Source organism: Pituophis catenifer, unplaced genomic scaffold, assembly GCF_029215685.1.
Source record: "Pituophis catenifer annectens isolate HBS135680 unplaced genomic scaffold, rPitCat1.0.hap2 SCAF_4, whole genome shotgun sequence".
Classification (NCBI taxonomy): domain Eukaryota; kingdom Metazoa; phylum Chordata; class Lepidosauria; order Squamata; family Colubridae; genus Pituophis; species Pituophis catenifer.
This window is the reverse complement of record NW_027256884.1, coordinates 6630885-6656024: the sequence shown is the minus strand read 5'-3', so window position 1 is coordinate 6656024 and position 25140 is coordinate 6630885.

Here is a 25140-nt window from a genome sequence, read left to right as displayed (position 1 = left end):
ACTAACAAAAAAGGAAGCAAGATATTTGCATGATAATAATAGTAAGCCTGAAAAAACAGTTAGAAACACCAGAAATCAAATACCAAATAAATACAAGGATTACATAATGCATATGGATGGTGAATCAACAACACCTAATACATATGAGGAAGTGTTAAAACTTCCTCGTAAAGAAAAAGAAAAATGGGAATTGGCAATGAAAAAAGAGATGGAAAGTTTACAAGGATTAAACATATTTACTCCTGCAATTGCACCAAAAGACAAAACAATTATTGGTACTAGGTGGATATATAAAATTAAAAACTTAGAGGGAGGCAATACTCTATACAAAGCTAGACTAGTTGCACAAGGTTATGCACAGAAATATCCGGAGGACTATACTGACACATATTCCCCCACAGTAAGAACTGAGAGTGTCAAAACAGCTCTAGTAGTAGCATCAGCACTCAATCTCGATGTATTTCAATATGACATACAGACTGCGTATCTACACGCAAAACTAGATAAGGAAATATATGTAAGAGCACCTCACAGTCAATACACAAACTAGAATGAGACTTGGTTGTTAAACAAGAGTTTATACGGGTTAAAACAATCTGGTAAACGATGGTATGATTGTTTAGTAAAAGTACTTAAAACTATGGATTTCAATGCTATTACTGCTGATAACTGTTTCTTTGTTAAAAAAGGTGATGATTACATAGAATTTGTATTGATCTATGTGGATGACATTTTATACATAGGTAAACATAAAGAGAGAAGAGAAACATTTGTAACTAAGCTAAATGAACATTTCTCATTGAAATCTTTAGGCAAAGTAAATAAGTATCTTGGTGTTCAAATTAATAAGACTAAAAGAGGATTCAAACTTACTCAGAGAGATAAGATCATAGAGCTCTTAAACAAATGCAATCTAAGTGATGCCAAACCTTGTGATACTCCTATGCAGACTGACTTCCTAAGAAATGCTGATGAATCATCTCCTGAATTCAAAGATAACACGTTTTATAGATCTGTCATAGGTTCACTTCTTTATATCTCTAATTGGACAAGACCTGATATCGCTTTACCCCTCAATTTATTGTCCAGACATGTCAGCAAACCAACAATGTACCATTGGGAGGCTGTTAAAAGGATATTAAGATATTTGAAAAATACATTAGACTTTTGTTTGATGTTAGAACCTAATAATAATAAAGAACCAAACCTCACATGTTACGCAGATGCAGATTGGGCTGGAGACATCTCATGTAGAAAAAGTACATCCGGTTATATATTCCTCTTAAATGACTGTCCAGTTTACTGGTACACTGGCAAACAAGAATTAGTGGCCACTTCAACGACAGAAGCAGAATATGTTTGTTTATCCAAGGCTGCAAATAACCTTGTATGGTTTAATGATTTAATTTCAGATGTTTGGAAAAAACCTGCTTTACCTTTTGTTATGCATGAAGACAATAAAGCAGCTATTGAAATATCTAGATCTGACGCCATTGGACAAAGGTCCAGACATATAGATATAAAATTTAAACATGTGAGACAATTATCTCAGGATGGATTTATTAAAGCAGTGCATTGTGAAACATCAGAACAATTAGCTGACATACTGACAAAGCCTTTACCTTCTAAGCAGCATAAATACTTGACTTCCAAGTTATATGTTTTGTATTGTCCTGAATCTGAATGTAATTGGTGTAGAATAACGAATCGGCATTTAGAGGGGGATTTGTCACATGTAAATGCCTTATTCTCTAATGTGTAAATAGTATATGAACGGGGTATCAGGGGTTAATTTATTCTTCACTTCTTAATGTATTCATAATTCACCACTCCCACACTTAGCTCCACCCCTTGTATATATAAGGAGCTACCTACACCCTTTTCCCTGCTTCTATCTGTGAATATTCAGTGAATATAGAATGCCTAATGTAAATAAAAGGAGAAATATTTAAACCTTTAACTCTTACTAGATTTATTGAGTCTGATCCTGAAAATATTGCAACAATTTAAAAGACTTTTAAGCCTTTGCATGGATTGTCTGACTGATACTAAAAAAAATATAATACAGTAGTGTGTATTATTGCTGGCTGTTTCAAATGGTATTTTTCTGTTTTAATTATGTTGTCTATTAAGTTTTTCCCTCCCCCAAACTGTTCTTTTTAACTGTTTTGTGTTCATGAATTCAAGTCACCATGACCCCTTTTGAAGATAAGAACTGAATAATAAATATTATTGTATGGGCAAGATACAAGTAATGGATTGAAATTTGTATGAGTATGTTAATGGAAATTCCTTTAAAGTTGTAATTAAAGAAACAAATATTGGAAGATACCTGTGGTTGGCTTTCACCTAATAAGGACCAAGATAGCAAAGCGATCTCCGTGTTTAATACTCCTTATTATGGCTCATAATTCTAGGTGCTTCCTACCATTACATTTGACAGCAATTGATGTATTCTTTCCCATGTCACTGTCCTGAACTCTTTAAAGTTGTAATTAATTGCATTTTGGGAAGAAAATAGAAAACAATTAATCTTTTAACCTTGACACGGAGGCAAAGGAGTTGGGATGAACATTGAATGGGAAGGTACAAATAATTGTGATGACCCAACCATCTGAAAAAGGAGATTTTAAAAAGTTTGAGAAGAGCTCAGTTATTTTCTATGTACCTAGATTTAATAATCAGGGCATGAGAATTTCCACATAGTTTGGCTTACACTATGCATAATTTATAACACAGAGCTGTTGCCAAGTGTGTTTTTGTTATTTTTAAAAGGTATTTTCTTTTTACGTGGTCTTTATAGTAGACTTAAGTAGAATAGGTTTAAGAGAAAAATGCACCCCAGAGAGATCAAACTTGAATTTATATTGTAATGTAGCTGCTGGATACGCAGTACAAATACAATACAAATTACATATTTTTTCCTATTATTTTAGAACAATGCAATGCATGTTACGTTCTAAAACGTAAGTGTGTGAGTGTGTCTTCCCTCTACCTACTTATTTTCTCTCCTTCCTTCCTTCCTTCCTTCCTTCCTTCCTTCCTTCCTTCCTTCCTTCCTTCCTTCCTTTCTTCCTTCCTTCTTCCCTCCCTCCCTCCCTTCTGCAAAAAAGTAAAAAATAAGAATTATAATAACTACAGATTATATAAACACCACAACTGTAAATCTCCCATCACTATCTATATATGAGTTGAAAGGAACAAATGGTGAAATCAAAACATTAGCATTTTCCCATAATTACCTTGTTTTCATATAATGCACATTTTTAAAAAGCAAAACATAATACTAAATTAAGATTGGCTAGGGAGATTGTAGTGTCTGGTAGTCATACAGAAAGAAAAAAAAATATGTTAAAGCCTGGTCAGATCTGCTTTAGGCTTGCAAGAAAAAACCCAAATCTTTATTTGCTAGTAGAAAAGCTCTAAATTGATGTTTGTCAAGCCTTACATGTAGCTGAGACCTTCATAACTTCTGCTTGATTTCACCTGAAAAATCCCAGGATAACACAGAGATGTCTTGGTGCTGGATTCTCATTCTCTGTTATGGATCATAATGCTAGATTATTCCTATCAGTCATTGAGGTTTTTTTTTTTTTTTTAAAATCTCATCATATGGGCCCCATGTCATTATGTCAAACCCCACAAATGACATTCTGCATATTGCATGGGAGAGAGCAGGCAACTTTAGCCTGTGTCAGAATGATACATACAGTCCATTTTTCTTTATGCGGTCAAGAGACAGGAATATGCAGATGTTGCATTATGATTATGTCATTTCCCCATGTACATAGATATAGCTGTGTCTTTCCTTTTCTCAGGGACTGTATCTACCATTCTGTATTTTACCTTCTTCAACACTGTTGAGTGTCAGCTCTGGACAATTCCTTAATTCATGCATTGCATTTTCCGCTGTTCCCATTGTCCAATTCTCAAATATTGCCCGAATAAATTCCTGAATTTTCTTAGCAAGATTTCAGAAGTGGATTGCCATGGCATTTTCCTAGGGATGAGAGAAAGTAACTGTAGAGCCAAGAGCCTTGGTAGTACAGTGATCTAAGGCACCCTGTTATTAAGCTGGTTATTAAGACCAGCTGCCTGCAATTACTGCAGGTTCGAATCTCGCCAAGGCTCAAGGTTGACTCAGCCTTCCATCCTTTCTAAGGTAGGTAAATTGAGGACCCAGCAATAAGCTGACTTTGTATAAATATACAAAAGAATGAAGGCTATTGCTGAGCACATTGTAAGCCGCCCTGAGTCTCCGGAGAAGGGCGCCATATAAATCAAATTTAAAAAAAAAAAAACCTGCTCATTCATACCTAAGGTATGGGACTAGAATTCATTGTTGCCTGGTTTCTAGCCTGATGCTTTAATCACTACACCAAACTGGCTCTTGGTGCTTTGTATATAATCATCTAAAGTGCCAAGGACTAGGAATTTAGTTACTGATTGTGGGTATGGATCGCAAATTTTAATTTTTTATTTTTTTATTTTGTAAATAAAGTTATTCTAAATCTAAGTCTAAAGACATAGAACTGGCTCTATATGTCTGATGGTTCCTAATAGGGATGAAGGTGTGAAGAACGGTTACAGGAACTGGGCATGGCTAGTTTAGTCTAGTGAAGAGAAGGACCAGGGGAGACATGATAGCAGTGTTCCAGTATTTGAGGAGCTGCCACAGAGAGGAGGGGGCCAAGCTATTTGCCAAAGCACCTGAAGGCCAGACAAGGAATAATGGATGGAAACTGACCAAGGAGAGATTCAACCTAGAAATAAGGATAAATTTTCTGACAGTGAGAACAATCAACCCATGGAACAGAAGTTGCCTTCGGAAGTTGTGGGAGTTTCATCACTGGAAGTTTTCAAGAAGAGATTGGACTGCCATCTGTCAGAAATGGTGTAGGGTCTCCTGCTTGGGCGGGGGGTTGGACTAGATGACCTACAAGGTCCCTTCCAACTCTGTTAATCTGTAATCAGTGTCTTGTCATCAGTGAAACCTGAATACAATCTCCTGGATAAAATAAGAATTTAAAATGAGGCAAACACTATAGAAATTTCTTGAAAATGACAAACTGACTTATCTATCAACCAGGAAAAGGAAAGGAATGCATGTTTGAGGTAACTCGTCATTGTAGGCATTTGTACTCAAAAGTTAAAAAATAAATAGCCATGACTCAGAATATTCCGTACGAATGCAATATATTTGCCTCAAAATGTGTTAGGTATGTTTCTGAATGAATCAGTCTCTTGCCGTCTACTGATGATGATGAAGATAAGTGATGATGACAACGGAGAAGATGATGCTTTTACTGTATTATTGGGATGTTCCTGGTTGAATTTCTGTGAACAAGGTTCACAACATCTGTTCATTACTTAGGGCCAATCTAGATGATATGTGACTTGCATGACTGCTTTTCATTTATCTCTATGTTTGTCTTAAAATAGCAGTGACAGCAGAATTAGCTCGGAAAGGGCTCTCTCTCTTTCTCTCTATAACCTAATAACAGTTTTCTTTCCAAGACAAATAACTTCAAAGACACTGTTTTCATTGGGATCACAACTTGCAGCAAAAGGTTGAACTTGCTCTTAAACGCCGTGCTCCCATATATTATTAAAGAGCTCTGGGGGTATAGAAGGAAGAAAGAATAAGTGAAATATAATCACAGTTTTATTTCCCCATGTGGATTATCTTCTCTGAAATGCTAGGCAAGAACAGATACTATCTATCAACAATGAAGTGGGAAAAAATTAACAGTCACGCCCTGTTAGAATTTAACTTTGGGGTGCTTTTATTTCTCATTTGCAAAAAATCTATCAGCCAATCTCTAAACTGCTACCAGATCAAGGAAGGCTTTGAAAAAGATACAGTATTCTCAAAAGAATACAAGATCTACTGACTTTTGTTAATGAACAGTATTAGAATATGAAATACAGGTATCTCAATGAACTGATAAATGCTTGCATATACCTTGAGAAGGGAAATTACTGACCTCTGTTCATTGAGGTCCTCGACTGCAGAGACCTGGCTGATCTCATGTGTGTTGGTGTGTATGGGAGTGAGGTGTGGTGTGGAGTGATGGAGTGGGGTGGAGAAATGAATCAACAGTTTCTTCATGCTTACAATCTTTGCTCATTCAAAGCAAAGAATAACACAGGATCCTGTTACACAATCTGGCATTAGATATATTTCAGTTTTATCTCCATAGCACTAACTTTGTGAAGTAGGGTGAATGGAGTGAAGATTTGTGTCTTCTGGTTTTGTCATGCCACAGCATATAACCTTTTATTTACTCTTGTTGCTCTCCAGCCCCATCTAGTGGCTGGAGAGACAAATACCAAGTATATTGTTTGAAGCTGACCCAACCCCTTTACCCATCATCCTGCACTCTCAAAACAAGTGCACGCTGGGAAGCTAGACTCCATTTCCTTTAGCATTTGGAAAAGGCAGAAGCACAAAGAAGAATCCATCTTGATCTGTGGCATATGGTCATCCAAGGACAAACTCACATCGCACACACAGAGCATCTCCCTGTGAGATTTAAATTGCTTGTATTTATAAATTGTTATGTTCAGCAATAACTCAATACTGTCTATCTTGCATTTGGTTCTCATTGTATCAATGGTGGGTTGCCCCCCGTTCAGACCAGTTCACAAGAACCAGTAGTAAAACCGGTGGGAGGCTCCACCCACTGACCCAGACATCATCAAAGTTGATCTGCGGATGCTCAGAAGTGTGCGCGAGCGAGCGAAGCGGTAGTAAAGGTAAGTAGAACCCACCCCTGCATTGTATGTATCCCTATTTTCCCCAGTTTCACCATATCCTGTTCTTTCAATAAAGCATTCAGATCTACGCCCACGGTCTGTTTTATTGGAGGATAGGTGGGTTTAGCTGCATGTCGAGCTGCAGACAGACTAATGTGTAGTTGGGATAGAATAGGTCTTGTTCTATCATACATTGATTTTCACACTTGCACCATCTATACGCTGTAACTCAAGTGTGAAATCTTCTCATGGGAGATTCCAAAAAGGTGTGGTGTGCTACTAGCCTTATTAGTAATTAGTAATAGTTATTAGTAATAGTTTGATTTTCAGGCAGCTATAACTAGCTGCTGTGTAAAATACCAAACTATTGTATCAAGAAATTAATGCCACAACACATAGTGAACCAGTTTAAAATGTTAAGTAAAACATTGGGATTAGGTCATCTAAATGGCCTCCTGATACCAATAAATAAGTAAAATAGCAATATATGCTCTTCTTTAGCAATCTAAAAACAATATTTGAAAAAGACATAAGCAAACTATGTTAGCATTGAACAAAAAACACAATTGGATTCTGTCCATCTCTCTGTCTCAATGGTTCTTAAATGTTTTGACCTACTTTCTCCTTTTCCATGTCTCAAAAAATTTCATTACCTCTTCCTCCCCCCCAAAAACACGAGAGCATCTTGACAACAGCTAAAAATTGGATCCTCAGCTCACAAACACACAATTACAAATTGCTCCATTAAGCCCAGGATAGGCCTAAATTACTCCTTTGGTGATATTTGCCCCTAATTTAAGAACCACTGATTTATCTATTCCTTCAATACTGTTGTATATATATAAAAAATAGGAACAGATTAATATGCTACTTTTTAAGGAAGTGATTGTTGGAATATTCACCCTTTTAAACATTACCTTCTCTCATTGTTCCTGCTGTTTTCCAGATATAGCCCTATTCTAAATTCTGATAGAATTGACGAAGTATAATCTTTCGTAGCTCTTTTTAAGTTGTTGTTATATAAAAATGTTTCAAAATACCAAATGAACATTCATTTTATAATCTTCACTGTGGTCTGTAAAGAAGAAATCAGAAATATATTAAAAGGGTAGTATGTACATCATGAACTTTCTTGAAGTATCAGGATTTGGTGGGTTGGTAGTGTTTAATCGCAGAAACAAAGACTACTTTTTAAAAATTAACAAATTAAGACAGCAAGAATTAAACTTTTCTAAAATAACCCAATTATCAACAATTATCTAGTAGTGACGATGTCACCTAATTTGAGTAATGAAATCTCTGCAAGAAAAGAACAAAGCTCAAAAAACACCAAGGACCCCTCATTTCAATCCTGAGCTACAAATACTCTCCTTTATCCATAATGCAATCTATCCTTTGCATATTATTACCACCATTACATTTTTTTATTTATTTTATTTATTTATTTATATTTGAATTTATATACCGCCCTTCTCCCCCTAGGGACTCAGGGCGGTGAACAGCCGAAATTAAAATACATACAATATAAAAGTTAAGATAGCTAAAATAAATTAAATCAATCGGCCCCCAATTTAAAACCCCAAAGCTATACAATTAAAAACTAACCCATAAAAAAACCTAATTAGGCTAGGCCGGCTTGCTGAAATAAAAACGTCTTCAGGGCCTTACGGAAAGTGCGGAGATCCGGGATCAGTTGTATTCCGGGAGGAAGCTCACTCCAGAGGGCGGGTGCCCGCACAGAGAAGGCTCTCCCCCTGGGGGTCGCCAGCTGACATTGCTTGACTGACGGAACCCTGAGGATGTTCTCTCTGTGAGAGCGTATTGGCCGGTGGGAGGTTATCGGTAGCAGAAGGCGGTCTCGTAAATACCCTGGCTCTAAGCCACGGAGCGCTTTAAAGATGAGAACCAGCACCTTGAAGCGCACCCGGAAGACCACCAGGAGCCAGTGCAGCTCGCGCAGGAGAGGTGTTATATGGGAGCGCCATGTCGCTCCCATAATCACCCGCGCCACATTTAGACTGCATACTCCCCAAAAAAATACACTAGATGGCAGCAAAGTAAACCAGAAAATCCTATGCTTCCCTCTAGAGGTCATCTCGATTTGACAGCTGTGGTTCAAAAACAAGCATCGTAAGTAATTGCACCCTCAAATAAATATATCTAATTATAAACAACCTAGGTTCATCAAAGCAGAGGATGCTTAAGGGAGGGGGGGAATGGTCCTTGGGTTTTGAGGTTTTCATGCTGCACCTCTGTTGACTGGCATGTACAGATTCCTGTAATGATGCGGGGTTATCCTGACGTACGTAAATCTGAAAGTGATTGATTACTTTATAGTGTAGACTGACAGATTCAACAGGCAAGGCCCTTAGCATTATTACTCTCGCAGTGATTTTAACTGAAGAAGATTTGCTTAATCTTTGCAGTATAAAACTGCATGACTTTAAGGAGGGATCTTAAACATTCCATCATCAGGCACTACTGTGAGAATCTAACTAAATCTCAAATATCCTGGTTACTCTTCAAGTGTGAACTCCTTAGCCTATTTAGATCTAACACTCTTCCTTTTTTTGCTAGGATGAGGAGTCTGTTATTCCTGCCTAGATAAAATCTTCCACGATTTTCTCCGAAAGCTTGGCTTAATTTAACTTTCTTAAAAAAAAAAAAATCCCATTCTTCCTAAAGATTATAAATAAGGAATTAATTCTCCCCTTGAAATCAGTAAGTCCCTATTAGAGAATCGTTATGAGATCTCTTGCGTTCAGCTTCTCTTTTCATTTTGCACATATCAGTTTAGTTCAACTTAGCATTTGGAATCCAAAGACTTTGTTCTGGAGTGAATTAAAGAGGGGGGGGAAAAAAGCACATGGGTACCCGCGGTATCCATATTAAAAATATATATATATAAGAGCATGGAATCGGAGAGGGCAGCATTAAGTCAGAAGGAAGAGGAAATTGTGATATTATTTCTCAAATCTCTTTTGTGTCAGGTGCGGGGAATAGCATTGGCTGAAGAATCCTTTTGTTCATGCCTTCTCATTTTCCACTCTTTGCAGAAAGGCTACCTACATGATTGGATGCGGTGCATTCACAGTATATTAGCATGGATATGTTCTCCTTTTCAGTCTGTGCCTGAGAAGCTTTGACTCCAACAACTCGAAATAGAATGATTTCCGTCCTTCCCTGCCTCTCAGACTTTCTCTATTTTTTCTCTCTTTGCTTTCCCTTTCAGATTTTTTTTCAAAGAACGAGGTCTACACACAATATATTCTGAATTAGGGAAGGGAGACATAGTGATTTAAAGGGAAGCTTAATGGTATATAGTATTAAAAGAAACCCCTCCCCCAACAACAACACAATCCTCCCACTCTTTGCATATGTCTTCTGATTATGACGCTAATGAACCGACTAAAACAGATGCATAGATTGTCTAGTGTCCTTCATAATCAATGGGTGTCAATCATGACTATTTTTGCACTTAACATCTCACTTCCAAAGGTAACATCTCTCAAAAGTGCACCTTTAACACAAGTTAAAGCTTCTGTCTGATGGTTTTTCTCCCCTCTTTTTGTTGTGGCTCCGTTACCTGAGCCTGTGTTATCGGCAGGAGAGGACTCCGAGAGTGAAGGAGAGGAGTTGGCAAGGCCTCCCTCTCCAGGACCCTCCTCTCTGGCAATGCCTTCGATGTCCGCCGAAGGGCAAGAGATAGGCCCGGGGCCAAGCACATCCACGCAGCCACAGGTGGACAGTAATGAGGAAGATGAGTCTTGGCTGGATTCTCAGCAGCGTCGCAGAGATAAGCGCGCACAACAGAAGAAGAGGCGTGCCAGGGATTAGGCTGAGTTATTGGACCACACCCCACAGGGTATAAAAGAAGGTGTGGTAGGCGGTTCAGCTCTGTGACAAGCAAAAAACGGATATCGGACGACCTTCTTTGTATTTACTGGACTTTGTTGATTATTGTGTATTGGCTTTGTTCCCAGACGAAGGGAGAAACTCCCCCCTCGTGAGTAAAGAATACCTGGCAGCCAGCCACTGAGTTGCTGCCAATTCTGATACCAGATAAACTGTTGTCGGCTGAGTACTTTAACTGTTGCCTGTCTGTGGGGGTGCGTGTGTGAGACGGGGACAGAACACATTTCTGTGAACTCTTTTGGCTGTGTAGTACGTTAACAAAAATTCGGCCTTGAATGTGACATTTAAGGAAATTCTTTTTTTTTCCCCCATGTCTCTTTTTCTCTCCACCTTACCATTCTCAAACATGTGATGTGATGGTGGGAAGATTTTGAGAATAATTCCCTCCTCCCACTTTTACTATCAATAAATATGCCTGAAACACATATTGATTTGACCAGCAGTGTTAAATGCAACCCGTAGAGAAAGGGGGCAAGGAGAGTTTATTTATTATTTATTTATTTATTATTAAATTTCTATACTGCCCTTCTCCTGCTGGACTCAGGGCGGTGAACAGCCAAGAATAAAAAACATCAATACAAAATTTAAAATTATTAAAAGAATTAAACAAATTTTGGCCCAGATTTAAAACATCCCAACTAAAATCCGTTGCAATTAAAATATCTAAGGGGGGGGGGGGGTTACGCCAGCCCAGCTTGGTGAAATAAAAAAGTTTTGAGGGCACGGCGAAAAACACGGAGATCTGATCCTACGTATCTCCGGGGGCAGGTCGTTCCAGAGGGCAGGTGCTGCCACGGAGAAGGCCCTCCCCCTGGGGGTCGCCAGCCGACATTGCCTGGCTGATGGCACCCTGAGGAGTCCCTCTCTGTGGGAGCGTACTGGCCGGTGGGAGGCTATCGGTGGCAGAAGGCGGTCCTGTAAGTATCCCATAAGGCACGGATAATGTGTCTTCAGTAAGTTGACAAATAATGGCCACAACTTTTAGTGGTTACAGCAAAAACGAGGCTTTGGTGCTGTGTAGAAAGCAAATACCAATTTTTGTGATCCTGCTGGTTGCATAATTTTTCTCCAACTGGGGGAGAAACAAACCTGTAACAGGTATTGACTCTTAGAATGCATTGGTCTTTCTTTTCTTTAGCAAGGATATCTAAAATGTTTTTGTTTTTTTTTTGTAAATATTTTTTTTTTCTTTTCAAACTTAAACATAAAATATAACTTTCAAGAGCAGAGTCTCGATCCGGTCCATAGATGGTTACCACGCTTACATTTCTTTAACAAGCTCCATTCACAATTTCCCATTACATCTTTTACAAATGAAAATTCCAAACATAAAAAAGCAAGTTTTAACATAAATTCTAACATCTTCATCTAAGCAAATCCATTATATCAATACAATTTTAATTTCAAATTAACTTTCACTCATTTTTATATCTATATATCAAACTTAATTATATCTTGTTCTTCTTCACCTTATATCTTTTACCATCAGCATCAAAAAAATTTTTTTTAACAATATTCTAACCTCTTATTCTAATAATTTACCCTACATTTTTATCACCAGAAGTCTTAATTTCAAATTCCATACCACTCCATTTTATTACACTTTATAAGATAAAATTCCATCTAATTCTTAATCTCTTGACCCTTTCCTCGATTCTTAATATCTTAAACTTTATCAATTTATCTTTGATTTTATCCAACTTATCATCTATTACACTTTTCATGTTACACAGATTTATCACATCATACCTCTCTCTATTATTTGGCTATTATCCAACGTATTCTGTTTGGCTGATATCTAAACTGTTTTGAAGGCTGACCACAAATTACACTGTATGAAAGCAGTTTGACAGAGGATTGCTGGGTTGATAGCTCACAGGGGTACTGATAGATAAAAGATGTTGAGATTTTAGAAAGCGTGCAGATAAGAGCAACAAAGTTGATTAGGGGATTGGAGGCTAAAACCTGAGAAGAAAGGTTGCAGGAATTGGGTTTATCTAATTTAATGAAAAGAAGGACTAGGGGTGACATGATAGCAGTGTTCCAATATTTGAGGGGCTGTCACAGAGAGGAGGAAGTCAACCTATTGTCCAAAGCACCTGAAGGCAGGACAAGAAGCAATGGATGGAAACTAATCAAGGAGAGAACCAACCTATAGGTAAGGAGAAATTTCCTGACAGTTACAACAGTTAATCAGTGGAATGACTTGCCTCCAGAAGTTGTGGATGCTCCAACATTAGAGGTTTTTAAGAAGAGATTGGAAACTTGTCTGAAATGGTGTAGGGCTTTCTGCTTGAGTAGATGGTTGTTCTAGAAGACCTCCAAGGTCCTTTCCAACTCTGTTATTCCATTATTCTGCTTTTCAGAGAGGAGGTGGGCATCTAGTTTCCTGTACAGCCTCCGCCTGCTAGGATTTGGAAACAATGCAAAATGTTTCCCACTGGAAGGGAAAATGTACACACCCAAGCATAGCATAGCATAGCATAGCATAGCATAGCATAGCATAGCATAGCATAGCATAGCATAGCATAGCATAGCATAGCATAGCATAGCATAGCATAGCATAGCATAGCAGAGTTGGAAGGGACCTGGAGATCTTCTATTCCAACCCCCTGCTTAGGCAGGAAACCCTGCACCACTTCAGACAAATGGTTATCCAACATCTTCTTTAAAACTTCCAGCGTTGGAGTATTCACAACATCTGGAGGCAAGTTGTTCCACTGATTAATTTCTAAGGAAATTTCTCCTTAGTTCTAGGTTGCTTCTCTCCTTTTTTTTTATTGAAAAGTTTTACAAAGAAAATCCCCCCCCAATATTCCCCCCACCCTTTTCCCCTCCCCACCACCCCCACACCCCTTCCCCCCTTCCCATCCCACCTTCCCACCCAGACTTCCCAGAGCAAAATACAGGGTATTTCAATTAACAATCATAAGCTAAATTAGCCTAACTATTCTTAAACTATCAAATCCCCCCCTGAAACCTTAACTCCACTATGGATAACATAATACTTCTAAAGTTTAACATTCATTCATAAGCTATTTGATATTTTCTTGTCTGATACTTATTTTGAATATAATCAATCCATCTTCTCCATTCCGATATGTATCTTTCTTGTGTTTAGTCCTTCAAATATGCTGAGATTTTCCCCATTTCCGCTAAATTCGTTACTTTCAATGTCCATTCTTCAATAGTAGGCAAAGACTCCTTCTTCCAGTATTGCGCTACCAACAGCCTAGCTGCTGATATTAAGTTCAAGATCAGTTTAGTCTCTAATACTGTACAATCCATCATTATACCCAATAAAAACAATAAGAGCCTTGATAGTACAGTGGTCTAAGCATCCTGTTATTAACACAGCTGCCTGCAATTACTGCAGGTTCGAATCTCGCCAGGCTCAAGGTTGACTCAGCCTTCCATCCTTTCTAAGGTAGGTGAAATGAGGACCCAGTTTGTGGGGGCAATAAGCTGACTTTGTATAAATACACAAAAGTATGAAGGCTATTGCTTAACGCATTGTAAGCCGCCCTGAGTCTCCGGAGAAGGGCGGCATATAAATAAAATTAAAAAAAAACAAACAATTGAGGAGTAAATTTCAACCTTTTTTTCAGAATGTTCTGCATCACCCACCAAATTTTTATCCAAAATGGTTGCTTCTCTCCTTGATTAGTTTCTACCCATTGCTTCTTGTCCTGCCCTCAGGTCCTTTGGAGAATAGCTTGACTCCCTCTTCTTTGTTGCGCCTTCTTTTACATTTCTGAAACTTGGTCTGGCTTCCTTTTGGAGCCGTCCCCAAAGTCTTTCTCCTTCTCTCCATCGTCCTTGTGACACTCTTTCCCTACAGTAACACACGCACAAAAAAGCCTAGCTAAATTGTGCCACTCGTGCGTGGGTCTCCGAGGCCTGACACAATTTTCCTTACTTAGATTTCCTGTCCCCTGAAGGCCCTCAAGACTGATGATGAGCTCTCTCTCTCTCTGGGTCTGCTGTCCAATGAAGGCCAGCCTAAAAGCAAAGGAAGCCAAATGGAGCATTGACTGAGCATCGCAGCTCCGGGCAAAGGAAAGAGCCACACTGGTTTTCAGTGCACTAGCTTTGCTTCAAGCCTCACTGCCTTTGAGGAGCACTAAAGTGGCCTCCGGATAATGCTGGTTAATCAGAGGGAGACAAGCACAGATGCTTTGCTTTTATTAAATATCTGCAGCCTTCCAGTCAGAAGGGGGGGGGTAGGGAAGTGGGAGGAACTGTGTCCTTAGAACTCATGACCTCCACATCCGTCCTTGAAGCCAAGCTGTGGCTGTTCTATTTTGTTTAATTCGTGGAGGAAAGGAGATCTTTTTTTAAAGTTTTTTTTTTTAATAAACATAAAAAATTCCATGTCTACATAAACAGTGTGTTGTCTGGGTCCATTTAGTTTTAAGAAGTAATAATCATAATGATAACAATATTCATAACATTAATAATTACTGTATTTTTCGGAGTATAAGGGGGTAAAAATTTAGGTGCGTCTTATATACCGAATGTAGCCCTGCCTACCCACTGGCCCCCACCCTTTGGCCTCTGCCTCCCAGCAGTTACCTCCTTGCAAGCAAACAGCAAGAAAAAAACAGCTCCTTTCAGCTTCAGCACAGCCTAATTAGCACAAGTTGATTGGATCGGCCTCCTGACTCTCAGCTGATTTGCTCTCAGCTGTTTTGCGCAGGGCTCTGCTGCTTGCTCCAAGGAGGTAAATTGCTGGAGCAGATTTTTTTTCCCCTTGTGCTAATCAAGCTATGCTGAAAATGAAAATGAAAGTAAAGCAGGCTGTTTGCTGGTTGCTGCAACGAGGCAAAATTGCACAGAGGCAGAAGGAGATTTCTTTTTCTTCTTTTCCTCACCAAAACAGGTAGGTGTGTCTTATACTCTGGTGCGTCTTATTCTCCGAAAAATATGGTACATATTAATAATAATATTTGCTTATCTATTTTAGTGAATCTTCCTTATGTAATTAATCATTCTCCCATACATTTAAATTTCTAACTTCTGTTCTGCTAGTTAGCCATTGATAAAACAAATCCCATGTTAAAAAGTTTCTTCCTTCTCCTTAATTTTTAGTGTTAATCTATCCGTTTCTGCACATTCTAATATTTCTTTAAAATTACATTTTCCTCTGTAGAGATTTCTTCGTTTTTCCACTGTTGTGCAAACACAATTCCAGCTGCTGTTAATACGTGTAAAATTAGATACGTATTCCCTTTATTGTATTTTTCTGGTAGAATACTAGAGGAAAGGAGATCTGTTGAAGGATTTGCCTACCTTTGATCAGTCAACACGAAAGGAATCTTATTTAGAAGAAGATGGTGAGGCAACTAAGTCTTTCCCCTTTTTAAATGGAAATTTTAAATTTGGTTTTAAATTATTGGGGTTTTAAATTTGTTCAGCCAAATTATTTAATTCGTTTTAGTTTATTTTAAATTTTGTATCTATATGTTTTATTCTATGGCTGTTCACCACCCTGAGTCCTTCGGGAGTAGGGCGGTATACAAATAAAATAAAATAAAATAAAATAAAATAAAATAAAATAAAATAAAATAAAATAATAAAATAAAATAAAATAAAATAAAATAAAATAAAATAAAATAATAAAATAAAATAAAATAAAATAAAATAAAATAAAATAATAATAAAATAAAATAAAATAATAAAATAAAATAAAATAAAATAAAATAATAAAATAATAATAAAATAAAATAAAATAAAATAAAATAATAAAATAAAATAAAATAAAATAAAATAAAATAAAATAATAAAATAATAAAATAATAATAAAATAAAATAATAAAATAATAATAAAATAAAATAAAATAATAAATAAATAAACTTGGAAGGGCTCTACTGTTTGGCAAATGCTGCTAGGGGACAAAGCAACAGTACACATTTATTACTCTTTATTCTGAGTTCTCAGTCCTTCTCTGCTTTGGGAGAAGAAAGGGACAAGCAATTTATTCTCCAAAGCGCCTGAAGGCAGGACAAGAAGCAAATGGATGGAAACTAATCAAGGAGAGAAGCAACCTGGAATTAAGGAGAAACTTCCTGACATTGAGGTCAACTAACCATTGGAACAGCTTGTCACCAGAAATCGTGAGTGTTCCATCACTGGAGGTTTTTAAGAAGAAACTGGACAGTCACTTGTCTGAAGTTGTACAGGGTCTCCTGCTTGTTCAGGGGGTTGGACTAGAAGACCTCGAAGGTCCCTTCCTGCTTTATTCTGACTGACTGACTGATTGATAGATGTGCTGGTAATTGGATACTGGCCTTAGTTAGCCGGCTATGCCGTTTCATTTCACAGAGGGGAAATAATAATTCATTTATCTCTTCTGTACTTCATGGTTACATCATGGTTTTCTTCTGCCTTCTAACTTCTAAAAGAAAACTGGAGTTTTAGAAATTATACAACCAATTCACATGTAGAATGCACGTCAGTCACAAACAGATTTAGGAGATAACTCTCAAGGCTGCTGCATAAAAAACAACAACGTATTATTTGCTTTTTTGTTTTTTCAAGCCCCCAAATGTTTGGTTGGTTTTAACTTAGCATGCTCTTGATTTATTTATATACATGTATTTATTTATACAATTTGAGTCTGGCAAATTCAGTAAGCTTGGAACATTAAAAACAGTAAAGAGTAAAACTGTGTTTTTGTGAACATAGCTGGTGTGGTTTCCATAAAAACTAATCTATTTGGAAGAAAACCCTCCAAGGATCAAGGAATATACTATATATTGGTAATTCCAGCCATCTTTTTTTTGTGGAAGTAAGCTAAAGCTGTGCAATTTCTGTGGCTTTTAGCCCTTACTTGTTCAAGGGAATTTGCTGTTATTATTACAAATGGTTTTTAAAGATTGGATGTTTCAGATTGTTCACCTCGTAGATTCCATATGGATTGGGATACCATATAAATCATGTCAGTAAAATTAAATTAAAATTAAAGAAAGATAAAGCCATATACAGTGTCACCAGAGTCCTATTTTACTTTACATTTAATTATGATAGAAGAATCTGTTTTTTTTTTTTTAAATGGTGATAGAACTCAGCACTCAAATGGGATAAAGACAATTTTTGACCTTGTTTTCATATCATTTCTAGTATTAAAAATCTTAACATGAGTTTTATTAATTTACTCAGTGGGGGAAATGCAATTTTGTTTTCTACTTTTTGTGCTTTTTCCCATTTTTCCTTTTAATTAAAATTCTATTAACTTCTTTCACACAGGAAAGAGAGAGCACGAGAGAGCAATTGTGATAAACAGAGAATTATTATTACTTTAAATACTTGCATTATATAGTGCCTGAATATATACTCAAAAATGTTAGAAATTTGTCATGTGCTTTCTCCATCGCTCTTTTAACCCCAAATATTATCCTCTTAACTCATTGTTAAGGATCAGTTTGGTGCATTGCTTAACCACGCCAGTCTAGAAACTGAGACACTAATTTATAGGAGAAGGAGAAGGAGAAGTAGAAGAAGAGGAGGAGGAGAGGAGGAAGAAGAAGGAGGAGGAGAAGAAGGAGGAGGAGGAAGAGGAGGGGAAGAAGAAGGAAGAAGGAAGAAGGAAGAAGGAAGAAGAAGAAGAAGAAGAAGAAGAAGAAGAAGAAGAAGAAGAAGAAGAAGAAGAAGAAGATCAACATCAACATCAACATCAACATCAACATGTTGAGCCTTGATAGTACAGGGGTTTAGTGCACCCTGTTATTAACACAGCTGCCTGCAATTTCTGCTGGTTCGAATCTCTCCAAGGCTCAAGGTTGACTCAGCCTTCCATCCTTTCTAAGGTAGGTGAAATGAGGACCCAGTTTGTGGGGGCAATAAGCTGACTTTGTATAAAATATACAAAAGAATGAAGGCTATTGCTTAACGCATTGTAAGCCGCCCTGAGTCTCCGGAGAAGGGCGGCATATAAATCAAATTAAAAAAAAAAAAAAAAAAAAAAAAAAAACATCAACATCAACATCATCATCATCATCATCAACAATAACAACAGGTCCAGGCAGTCACCAAGAGTTAAGAATGATCCAAAGGTAGAAAAGCCAACCAACCAACCAATCAACTCAACTTATAAAGGTGAATCATACAGTATATTGCACCAGTTATAAAGATATTCTGCACTTCATATGTGGGAATGCAAAACCATGACAGTTCTTTCCCAACTATTATGGTAATTCAAAAAAATTGCCCTCAAAGGATATACAGCTCATCATGAAGATTTTTTTTTCTTTATCACCTATGGTAGCTATACCATCCTAAGGACACCACACACTTCAATTTATCACAGTAAGGAAGGGTAAATATAAATGAACACAATACGAAGAACAAAAAACAGTTACATTGATCATGAGTAAACAGCCAAGGTAACTTGTGCAAATCAGCTGATCTTAATTTGCAATTTGATTTAAGGGCATGATGGAATTCATACTGCCGAATTCCTCTTGTGTCTAGCTTTGATTGGATCAAGGTGCCTGAGAACATCTGCATGATCATAGGTTCACTGCATCTTCAAATCCACTCAAAGGTACTTGATTTGATATATCACATTTCTTCAGTGAGTCGAATCAAATCTTTGATTGGAAGCAGGGATCATGCTCGCCTTCAAATTACCTCCAAACGAAAGCAGCACACCGCTCTCGTAAGGAATAATTTCTTGCCATTTAACAAGAGGAAAAATCAACTAACTCCTGGGAATTCTAGTACTGTTCATGAAAGTGATGGCTAACTTTGAAACTCTCAGTTGCTGTTTGGTTCTTTGTGGCTTCAAAGTCATGTAACAATGGTCTTTCTATCCATTAGCAGGGGGAGGCCAACTACCCCCCCTCCTCCTCCCTCTTCTTTTTTCTCTTCTTCTTTTGCCATATCTGTCATTGGATGTTGGCGATCATGTTGGCGATCCTATTTTTATCAACAGCTGCACAAAAAAGTGCTGCTGACTTTTGTCCAAAACAGGCCCTTCAATTTTGAAGCCATGATGTTCTTCTTCTGCCTGGACCTCTTTTGCCTTCACTTTTCCCCTGGAGGATTAAGGGAAGTATGCCATATTTTTCTGGGTGTCACATCACATGTCCAAAATATTCTAACTTTTGCTCAACTAGCCTTGGTTGATCTAAAAGTCTACTCAAGGTCAGTTCAGAGTAGTACTTGTCTGGAAGACCACCCAAACATTTGACAGCTGTTTCTAGGACTAGAAATTAAAAAAAGAAAATAAAGTAGAAGATAATGATAAATTGATTCTGGGGCATATTAAGAGAATGTTCCATGAATTCATCAGGGGCCTCATTTGTTCTGAAGGAAACATTACAATGTCTATAGAGTCTCAATCATCCAGGCCATGGTTGTCCCAAAGGTGCTTTTCTTTGTTTGTCTTTTGAAAACATTTCACTTCTCATCCAAGAAGCTTCTTCAGTTCAAGCTCACTAAAGAACTGAGGGGTAATAGGATTTATATACCGTAAATCGTAGAAAGTTATATAATAAAAGGTAAACCATATCATCCAGAATGGAAGAAGCTTCTTGGATTAAAAGTAAAACATTTTCAGAACAAAACAGAATAACAGAGTTGAAAGGGACTTTGGAGATCTTCTAGTCCAGTGTTTCTCAACCTTGGTAGCTTGAAGATGGGTGGACTTCAACGTTGAAGTCCGCCCATCTTCAAGCTACCAAGGTTGAGAAACACTGTTCTAGTCCAACCTCAGTCAGTGTTGTGGCTCCGTTGCCTGAGCCTGGGCTATCGACAGATGCAGACTCTGAGAGTGAGGGAGAGGAGTTGGCAAGGCCTCCCTCTCCAGGACCCTCCTCTCTGGCAATGCCTCCGGAGGACACTGAAGGCCAAAAGATAGGCCCAGAGCCAAGCACGTCCCCGCAGCCACAGGTGGACAGCGATGAAGGAGATAAGTGCTGGCTGGACCCTCGGCAGAGGCGCAGGGAGAAGCGTGCGCAGCAGAGGGGAAGGCGTGCCAGAGATTAGCTGAGTCACTGGACCACACCCCACAGGGTATAAATGTGGGTGTGGTGGCCGGTTCAGTTTGTGACGAGCAAAAACTAGAAATAATCCATGATCTCTGCGTTACTGGATTTCTGCCTGCCTTGTCGGACTGCATTTGGACTAATCCTTGTATTGCGGAAACTTTGCCTGCTTTATCGGAATGCTTGCAGTCTAATCTTTGTTTTGTGTGAGTAAAGTCTGAATTGGCAGCTAGCCACTGGGTTGCTGCCAGCTTTATCTTCAAAGATTTTGTCGCGTGGCTTATTGACTCCGGGCCGTCTGTGGGGGTGCGTGTGTGGGACGGGGACAGAACAGTCAGGAGACCCTATTCCATTTCAGACAAATGGCAGTCCAGTCTTTTCTTAAAAGATTCCAGTGATGGAGCACCCACAACTTCTGAAGGCAAATGGTTCCACTGGTTAATTCAACGTAAAAAACCCCCGAAGAAAGTCCAGTTGCCTTTTGGAAAAAGGGATGCATTGCAGTGTTTCCATATTACATGAGAAGAATACCGACAGCTACATATCCACACAATACACACATTCACGATACACACAGACCCACACCAACACGCCATTAAATAATGGAATATTCTTTTTCTTTCTAAAATGCACTTCAAAATTCTTTTTAAAAAACAGATGAAACGGGGAGAATCTACTTGATATTTATATTTGGCAGGGCTGCCATCAGCTTGCTCAATTCTCACCCATTGGTTATATTTTTATTTCGATCCTTGCAGTGAGTAGGAAGTTGGATTTAATTCAGCAGTCCCTTCCAGCAATATGACTCCACTTGGGGAACACAATCTCGCCCCTCGTGTCCCCCGTTGACCATCTGTGTAGTTCTGAGGAGTGTTAAAGTCAGAGTCACATTTGGTTAACCAAAGTGTTAAGAGACAGAAAGGAAAGTCTGATCTTTCCACTTGCAAACAAGTTTGCTTTGCAATGCCAATCAAAGACAGCCAAATCAAATTAATGTCATCTAAAGGGTGAAAGTGAATTAATTATCTCACACATGGTACTTCGGTATTAATTCAGAGAACTGACTACTTTTGTGTCATCGTCTAATTGCCAAATGGCAATAACCTTTTAAAAAATTAGGTTCCTATTAAATGCTGTTTAAGGCATGCTAATTTGGTGCTCGTTCTGCGTTGTGCTTTTTCAGCTCACAGAGCAGATCTGGAGATTCTTAATGGCTTCAGAGGTACAGAAGGCTCGTTCTCACCAAGCGGAGGAAAGTCGTGTTATGATTAGAATGTGCCCTAGCCATCAATGTTTTGGCAGGGTAGAAGGCAGGAAAAATAATATTAGCTCAGTTGATATACTTGAATAATTGAAGAACATTCCACATTTCTCTAGGATAAAAGAATAACAGAATAACAGAGTTGCAAGAGATCTTAGAAGTCTTCTAGTCCAATTCCAATCAGAAGATTGGCAGTTCAGCAGTTCGAATCCCTAGTGCTGCGTAACGGGGGGAGCTCCCATTACTTGTCCCAGCTTCTGCCAACCTAGCAGTTCAAAAGTCCGTAAAAAAAAAAAATGCAAGTAGAAAAATAGGGACAACCTTTGGTGAGAAGGTAACAGCATTCCATGTGCCTTTGGCATTTAGTCATGCTGGCCACATGACCACAGAGATGTCTTCGGACAGCGCTGGCTCTTCAGCTTTGAAACGGAGATGAGCACCGCCCCCTAGAGTCAGGAACGACTAGCACATATGTGCTGTGGAACCTTTACCTTTAGTCCAATTCCCTCCTCAGTCAGGAAATCCTATACCATTTCAGACTAGCAGTAGAATGCACTGAAAGTGATTTTCTGGCCAACGATAAAGCCAAAAAAAGTGTTTTTTTGGCTTTATCGCCTTGTTCTGGCTGCTTAAGGTTTGATCTGAACACGAATTACATAAGTGATATTGAATCTGTGGGGAAAAAAAAAGAAAAACAAATAAATATTCACTTTTGGTGAACATTGCTCAAAACTGGGACACAAATCAGTACTCTGGAGGAAACCAAAGTTAAGGAATCTGTAAAAACAGAATAACAGAGTTGGAAGGGACCTTCGAGGTCTTCTAGTCCATCCCCCTTCTTAAGCAGGAGACCCTATAACATTTCAGACAAATGGTTGTCCAATCTCTTCTTAAAAACCTCCAGTGTTGGGAGTACCGATAACTTCTGGAGGCAAGTCCACTGATTAATTAATTGTTCTGTCAGGAAATTTCTCCATAGTTCTAGGCCAGGGTTGGGCAATTATGGCCCCTTTTCGACTTGTGGACTTTATTTCCCAGAATTCCTAAGCCAACCATGCTCAGAAATAAGTAAATTGACCCAGATAATACACTGTTTACTAGTGTAAGCTTTATATATATAAAGCTTGGCTTGGAAGAGGAAGGCTGCCATGTTTAATGAGTTGAGCCTGAGTAATAAGATCTATGAAGACAGGTTTAACAATGGAATGATTTTTTTAAAAACAATGGTAAGCTAATTTATAGGGCCCATCCTAGAGTTTTCTTGTCATCTTTCCTTCAAAAGAGAAAGAAACGGTACCCCTAATTTTGAGTCATTATTCTACCCCTTGTCTACTGATGTGAAATTTCCAGCTAAACTAGAGGGAAGGGTTAAGAAGGGACTGAGTTTGGAGTCCTTGCATTGCAGGAAATGACCTCCCCCTCAAATCCTTCAAGCCTTAGCTTGTCTGTTCCCAAGGGAATGCAGTCAAGTCTGGCGAGGTTCTTGTAACGTAGTTGACTAGCAATAAAACTGCTGAGACTCCTCACGAGTGGTTCTGGTTGTTTTCGCCTGACAAGCCGCAGATTAAAGCAATAAAACAACTCTGGATATACAAGCGAGCAGCCCTGGATTAAGGACACTGATTTAAATCAGAAATAACCAAACGGTAGAAGGGAATAATGTGGAGATATCAGGGACGAATTAATGTCAAACAGCAGGACTTCCTAACTATTGTTACTTGCAAATGAATAGATGCCAGGCACCCAGGTAAACATCAATAGGCACTCAGCATATACAAAAAAAACAAAAAAAACAAAAAAAACAAAAACAAAACAAAACCCTCAGCTTCCTGATGCACTTTTCACCAGCAGACTACAAAAGTACCTCAGACTAGTGTCACTTTTAAATTAACCGAGTCCCACGTTGCATACAAAACAACTTCATGGTTGCAGGGAAGGAAGCTCTGAGTTGTAAAATAAAGTATTTCTCTCTGGGGAACTCATTATCTTTTAGGGTATTGCCTTGAAAAATCAGTGTTTTGTAACCAAGGAGCAGGGAATAACCCACTGCTATTTCGGCAGCATTAGTTCTATCAGAGCCTGCCTCTCCATGATGTGAAGACTAGAAAATTTATTTTGAAAAGGAAGGAAAGGAAGGAAGGAAGGAAGGAAGGAAGGAAGGAAAGAAGGAAGGAAGGAGAAATAGGAAGTGAGCAATAAGAGGAAAACTAGGAGGGAGGGAGGAGAAATAGATAGGAAGGGAGCAATAAAAGGAAAGCTATGGAAGGAAAGAAGAATAGGTAGGGAGTAATAAGAGAAAAACTAGGAAGGAAGGAAAGGAAGGAAGGAGAAATAGGTAGGAAGGGAGCAATACCGAAAACTAGAAGGAAAGGAAGGAAGGAAAAGGAAGAAAATCACAACTGACATAGGAGATGACTTCAGCAGTACAGATCTTACAAATTCAACCATTAGTTGTCTTAACGGCCCAGAATTGTTACTGGTGACCGAAGGAGATAATTAATATTCCACAGCTCCTTGCATTACAGAGAGAAATTGCTAAAACTCTATTGCAGAAAACTTTTTTTTTTTCCAGCAGCAGTTTCAAGTTGCTTTGTGAAGGGAGAAAGACAATTGTGATAGACATAGATTCCAACGAACCAATAAATATGAAACAGTCGCCACACACAGAATAGATATTAGGTGAGTTCTGCTGAAATGATAACAGTAGCCAGGGGTGTCTGCAGGGGAATTAAAATCGAATGGATAATCAAATTGCTGCCTCTTCTTAAGCATTTTTAAATTCTCTCTCTCTCTCTCTCTCTCTCTCTCTCTCTCTCTCTCTCTCTCTCTCTCTCTCTCTCTCTCTCTCTCTCTCTCTCTCTGTGTGTGTGTGTGTTGCATGGATGACCTTGTAAAACAGGATTGGGTTGAAATCATCACTGATGCAACCTGACTTCTTTTTTTGGACTCTCCTAAGGTAACCCATGACAAATTGCAGCTTTGCCTTAAAAAAAGAGAGGAAAAAACAAATGAAAGGCAAGTAAACAGTCTTTTCTTGTGTGTGTGTGTGTGTGTGTGTGTGTGTGTGTGTGTGTGTGTGTGTGTGTTTTGGAGGGAGGCATAAAGGCTTAAATTAATCTATTTAGCCCTTTAAAGATATTCTTTTTAATAAAGATATTCTTTTCACTTTTTAAATCATCTTCTTGTCTATTTTATTGGAGAGGTTGGGGTATCTA